Source organism: Miscanthus floridulus, chromosome 8 (assembly GCF_019320115.1).
Source record: "Miscanthus floridulus cultivar M001 chromosome 8, ASM1932011v1, whole genome shotgun sequence".
NCBI lineage: Eukaryota > Viridiplantae > Streptophyta > Magnoliopsida > Poales > Poaceae > Miscanthus > Miscanthus floridulus.
This window is the reverse complement of record NC_089587.1, coordinates 138,805,175-138,811,917: the sequence shown is the minus strand read 5'-3', so window position 1 is coordinate 138,811,917 and position 6,743 is coordinate 138,805,175.

Below are 6,743 nucleotides of genomic sequence, written 5' to 3'. Positions count from 1 at the left end.
TTTCCTGCGCACTGAAGGCGACGACGCCTCACAATATCTTCTTTGTATATGTACGGACGCGCACGCGTGTGTGTACGTGTGGTATGAGTATGAAGTGTGTGAGTTGTGTGCATCTAAGTTATACAGGATAAAAAAAAGACTTCCGGAAAAAAAAAAGGGGGACTTCACCAATGCTGCTGTATGTATTGAAACAGTCACGTCAGTTATCTGGGAGAGTTATTAATTTAGCAAAGGCAAGGAATTGATTTCAATCATTTTTTTTTTTTGCAAAACTATAACGTGCCAGATAACAAACCTTAATACATTAAAAACGAGGATAAGTCAAAAAATAATGGAGAAAAATTCAAAAAAAAAAACTTGTAGAGTGATTAACTGTCGTTTCAGTGAACCATGGTATGTCTCAATATGGTTATTGTATTTTATACTCATATAACAGTAGTCAAAGTAGAGTATAGGGACATGTCAATGCCCCAAACAACGCTCTTTCTATGATGGAATTGGAAATCGGAATCTCAAACTTTTTTAGAGTGTTCGCTACTAAAAAAAGATTTTAGGAGATAACATTTTTATTTTTAGAGGTGAACAAAAATTCTGTGTGTCCCCTAAAATAGTTTGGTAGGGGCATTTTACTCATTTACGAAGACAATTTGTCTCTAAAATGATCTTAACAGGGGCTGGCCCCTTAACGTCTTTATCTCTGAAAATATGAGTCATTTTTACAAGCGAACTCCTTACGAGGCTCGCATCTAGAAATACAGTTAGCCGATTTACCCATCGAGGCCCAAACCAATTTAGCATCATATATATAGGTGCCTTAGGGTTTGGGCTTCTCATTTCCGGCCGTCGCCTCTCTCTCCTTAGACTCCCTAGCTCTTCCCCCCTCGAATCTAGCCTGAGCTCGCAGAAGAGGTTGCCCCACCGATGATGGCGGCGCACAGAGATGGTGGCCCTAGTCGAGTTGGAGGCATGCGGATCAAGGCGTCGGGTCCCCGGCGGAGTTAACGGCAGAGAGGCACAGGCGGGAGATGGCATTAGAGGTGTCGGGTCCGCGGTAGATTCATGACAACGCAGGGCGATCTCGTCCTCGATGCCGCAGACTCTTGTGACCACGTCGAGCGATCTCATCCTCGACGCTGTCGAGCAGGTCGAACTCGTCGTCAACTCTATCGGGCAGGACCATCACCGTCGAGCTTGGATCTGCCATGGTTTGAGTAGCTCGAATGGATAGGACGACGTCGGGTGTCTATCACGGTGGAGAAACTTAGATCTGTCACTGCCCGAGGAGCTCGAAGGGAAGAGGATGACGATGGGCGGATCTCATGGTGAGAGCTCAGTGACAGGCGGATCTGATGGCAAAGATCTACTCAATGGACGATGATGGTGGGTGGATCTCCACCATGGCTTGGGTACAAGTGGTGCCATCACACAAGCTTCACATCAGCTTCATGGCAGTCGGCGAGCTTCTTGATGGGCTGGTGGTCGAGCTTCATTAGCGGGCTCAGTGTCAGGATCGCCTCCCTTTTAAGATGTTACTGAGAGATACAAGAGCTATACCAGACTCCTTGAGATTGCTTCTAGACTTTAAGCAAAGCTCCTCTCAATCTAACTCCTACTAGCTCCAACACCACTACTAATAAGAAGAGTAGAGAGCTTCTCTTGTGGTATGTGTTACAAGTGAGGAGAGAGGGTCCTATTTATAGTTCGAGGAGGAGTAGGAGATACTCCAAAGTGGGCCCATGAATTTGTGGGAGAGCATCTCACTGGCCTTGGATGAAACTGCCTCAAACCAACACATGGGATTGCTCCTTTTTGTGCTTGTGTACATGTTGTCCAAAGCTGAGTCGATGGAGCTTCTAGGGGCATCGTGCGACTTGGGGGGTCAGCCAAAGCCCTCCCCCCCCCTCGCTGAGGGTGGGCCTCCCTCTGTTGGTGTGGTGGCCCCTATAGGGTACTTGGGAGCACCAACACATCACTAGTGGGGTCCAAAGATCCATGTAATGCTTTATTTTAGCCTTTGATCTTCCACCGTCATTGGATCCACGATGGAGAAAGCTTGGGAGTGTATTTCCTTGGCATGGCATGGATTAGTGAGGTGGCGCAAGGCGGGGCCAAGTTGGACCCCACCAATTGGCCCCTGGTGGCCCTTCCTGTCCCACTTGCTTCTAGTGCTTGATTTTAGATGTTTTTTCGTATTTTTCCTGCATGAGCAAAGTTCTCCAAGTACAAGTGGAACCATATCAATTAGAACCAAAATACCACTATGGTGTTGATTATTCTATCACTTTTTGGTGCAATGTTGATGATCAAAATTGATGTTTATTGACCATCAACATCCACAAAAATAGCACATTTACCGAAAACAGAGAGGCTCCATTAAATATGCCACTTTGAGTGATGCTAGTACCAAATTCTTCCATGCTAATGCTACAATCAAGTTCAATGAAAAATATTATTACCACCTTCGAAGACTCAGATGGCCAAATTGTAATGGCTAATCAAGCCAAGGCTGATCTTATTTGGTCTTCTTTTAAAGAAAGATCGACTAGGTGACTCGACCTAACTGAAATAGTGATTGGAATGAGTGATTGTGTTCCATATTGTGCATAGGGTACATATATAGGCAGCCATGGTGGCATGCAAGCCAACCGCATAGGTGCACAAGTATAGGACAACCATTGCTATATTTACATCATGCTAACACTACCCTGCAGTCTTATCAGGAGCACATCGGACGTTAAGACTAGATCGAAACTCTTGAAATACAGATGTTGGGTGACCCTTGGTGAAGACATCGGCGTACTGGGATGTCATAGGGACATGGAGAATCTGAACTTGACCGAGCGCGACACGCTCCCGAACAAAGTGGAGATCAATCTCAATGTGCTTCATGCGCTGATGCTGGACCGGATTGGTGGAGAGGTAGACAACACTGATGTTGTCGCAATAAACTAGGGTGGCACGGCAAAGACGGTGGCAAAGCTTGGCAAGTAACAGGCGAAGCCATGAAGCTTTAGCGACACCATTGGCCATGGATCGATACTCGGCCTCTTCGCTAGATCGGGAGACTGTGTGCTGATGTTGAAAGTGCATCTAGCCCTTTAGTGGGTTTTGGATAATTAAATGACAACGTGATTAAAAGTCTAACCCGTTTGCTAATTGTGGACAGGTAATAGGTTATCTCACAGGTACTTAATGAAAGCCAAAATGATGTGTTGTTGTATTAACAATCTAGTTCAAGCATAAGACAACGATGCAAATGGAATTCATGCAAAGGCTTATTTATTGTGGGATTTCCATGTACTATGTGAAAGCAAGCCAGGTAAAAATTAGTTGATGAGACATGAGGGATTGCATATGGAATGGTCTCATAATTGAAGCTTGCTAAATTGAAATGAAAAAGATAACAATACAAATGAATGGATGATTCAACACAAGATGTGACTTGATGGCTTGAGATGGTGAATATAGCAAGGAAAGGCTTCGAGGTACTAAGCAAGGGTGAAGGGCAAGCGATGGCTTGGCGGCCGAAGAACCTAGCTAGGGTGAAGAAGAAAATACTTGCATTTAGTTGAGGTACTAATCAAGCTATGATGGTCATATTGATGTGGAGGATCAAATCTATATTGGACAAAGTGTTGCAAGTGACTTGATGCATTTGGAGTTATTCATATTTGATGAATGGAATCAAGTCACGTGCTCAAGATGGCTATGCTCAAGTGAAAAAGATCAAAGTTGATATGTTGGCACCCTCACTTGATGAAGATTGGAATACATAGCTTCGGTTGAAAGAGATCAACTCAAAAGGTTTAAATTTGTTATACTTTTAAATTTGAGTTAATAGGAATGCCGTACTATTAAGAGGAATGCATCATGTTGATAGATAATGTTTCATAAGTGCTCAAGCCAACCCATGTGAGTTTTGAGTGTTTGAGAGACAAAAGAGCTAACCTATTTTTGCTAGTCTAGCAATACCGGACGTGTCCGGTATTTGCCCAACAATGGTAAAGTTGTTGTTCTCGGGTTAGTTTGTCAGGAGTTCTGACGTGAGTCGAAAGTTCCAACGGTCGGGAGTTCCAATGGTCGGGAGTTTCGACAATGGTCAGGAGTTCCGATGTCTCGCGCGTAAACTGACTTGGAGAGTTCACTGTCCGGGTCATACCGGACGTGTCCGGTATGGACGGCTAGAGGCCAACGGCTAGTTTTCAAAAGCCTTGAGGGTCGGGAGTTCCGACACCTCACATACTTTAACTCAGTTACCGTGGTTTTCAAATGTGCTGAGGGTCAGGAGTTCCGACGGTCAGGAGTTCTGGCATTCATCGGGAGTTCCGATGCCTCACAACGTTACTGTAACTTAGTTACCGTTGGCGCAGTGTAAGTCATACCGGACGTGTCCGGTATGGCAACGGCTATAAAACGACTAGTTTTTCAAGGGGCCTATAAATACCCTCAAGCCTCAACCTTTGGAGGCTGCTGATTCTGCTGATCCTCTAGCATGTTTTTGAGCTTTGCCAACTCTCCCAAACTCTCTCTTAGTGAGTGATTCATCCAATTGCCAAATTCATTTGTGGGTTAAGAGAGAATTTGAAAAAGAGAGCAAGCCACCACTTGAGCACTTGTGCATATTGTCAATCTCGTGATTCACATTTGTTACTCTTAGACTCTTTGGTCCTAGATGGCTAGACGTCGTCGAAGAGCATCCAAGAGATTGTGGTGTGCCTCGCAAAGTTTGTAACGGTCGATTTCGCCGCCTCGGAATCAACTAGTGGAAGGAGGAAAAGGAGTTGGAAAAGACTCCGGCTAGAGTGACCTTCATGGTATCCTCTAGGGCTGACCTTCGCTGGGTCACCCACAGCCCCCTCAATAGAGAGTACGACTCAAACGAGACTGAACTTCGGTAAAACAAATATCGTGTCTCAATTCACATTTTATTCAATATTTATGTTGCTCTAGCTCTTGTATATTGTCATCTCTAGTAGATACCTGTAGTTTGGTTTGAAGATAGAAATTGAAAGGAGCAAGTTTGGGGCTGCTCTACAGAAACCGTGCATACCGGACATGTTCGGTATACATACCGGACACGTTCGGTATTTCCTACCTGTGCTGAATATATTCATTCTCTGTTCTAACTTTGTGTTATAGGGTTGTAGCTTCTAGATATATTCTTTATACCTTGTATACTCTGTGGCTAACTTATGAGGGGTGGTATTACTCTTATTTGGAGTTTCCATTTTGGAAACTCCCTTTACTAATTGTTTTCCGCAATTGAATGTGTTAATTTTTAGAAATGCCTATTCACCCCCCCCCTCTAGGCAGTATCCTAGGTCCTTTCAATTGGTATCAGAATGAGGTTCTCACCTAAAGCTTCACCATCGTGAGAAAAGGATGTCGACACCTATCGAGTTGGAGCCGGTGCTTCTCCAAAATGATGGTTCAAACTTTCTACCTTGGTCAATTCATGTACTCAATGCTTTTAGGGATATTAGTCCTCTTGTTGAGCATATTGTAGATACAAGCATACCTCTTCCTATAGTTGATTGGAGCAACTACAAAAAATTGTCAAAAGAGGAAGAGATATGCGTGCAACTCAATGCTCAAGCTATTAATGTCATGTTGAGTACATTGAGTGTAGAGGTTCAAGATGAGGCAATCTTCAATGGACGACCACCTCCGGAGAGTGCTCATCTCATTTGGACTAGACTTTTTGATTTATATGGAAAATCCAAATGTGATGATGCACTTGAGATTGAGTCAATGGAAAGTATGTCCATTGTGTCTTCATGCAGCGAAAAAGCCTCACAAGACCTCAAGAGTGCCGAGCCAGAGCAAGAAGTGCAAGCAGCGCATGACTTGTTGTCTGCCTACACATACCGAATGTGTCCGGTATGCCTACCGGACGTGTCCGGTATGGCCGAGGCAGCAGAGCAACAAGCAGCTATTTGCAATGATGCTCAAGCCTAGTGGTGACCAAGTGATGAGTCAACCTCAGTATCTCATGATACTCATCACTTGTGTCTCATGGCCAAGAAAAGGAGAAAGCACAAGTAGATGATCAAGATGAGAGTGATGTTGAAGTTAAAGACAACTACAACCTTGATCATCTCAACCGCAAGGACAAGTTCATCACCATAAAGATAGTTGAAAAGAATGATGAGCTTGAAGATGAAATTGAGAAGTAAGAGCAATCACTTCAAAAGCAAGAATTGTTTCTCATCTCCAAGATGGAAGAACTAAAGGCTCTAAGTGAAAGGTATGAAAAAATGTCAATTGAGCATGCTTTAGTTACTAACTCCTCTTCTAGTGTTTTACAACTAGAGAAGGAAAACTTGGATCTCAAGGCAAGGCTAGATGAACTATCAAGCAAGTATAATATACTACAAGCAAACTATGTTCATCTAAAGTGCTCTCATGATGAAGTAGTAGAATCAAGCATCATGCTTGAGGTGGCTCATGAGGTTGTGATCACATCAGTAAAATTTTCTCAACCTCTCACACATTCACTCACTAGTACACAATCTCAATTAAATATTTCTTGTACTAATGAATATGCTCCTCAAGCAAGCCAATCTTCGATCGAGCTAAATCTCATAGAAAACATAGAGCTCAAAGAAGAGGTGGAAAGATTAAAGAAAGATGTGATTTAGTTGAAGGGTAAGGAGAAAGCACAACCTTCTCAAGATAACCGTGATAACATGGAGAAGAAGCTTGAGAAGGGTTCAAACCTTGCTTCCTCCAAAACCCAATAA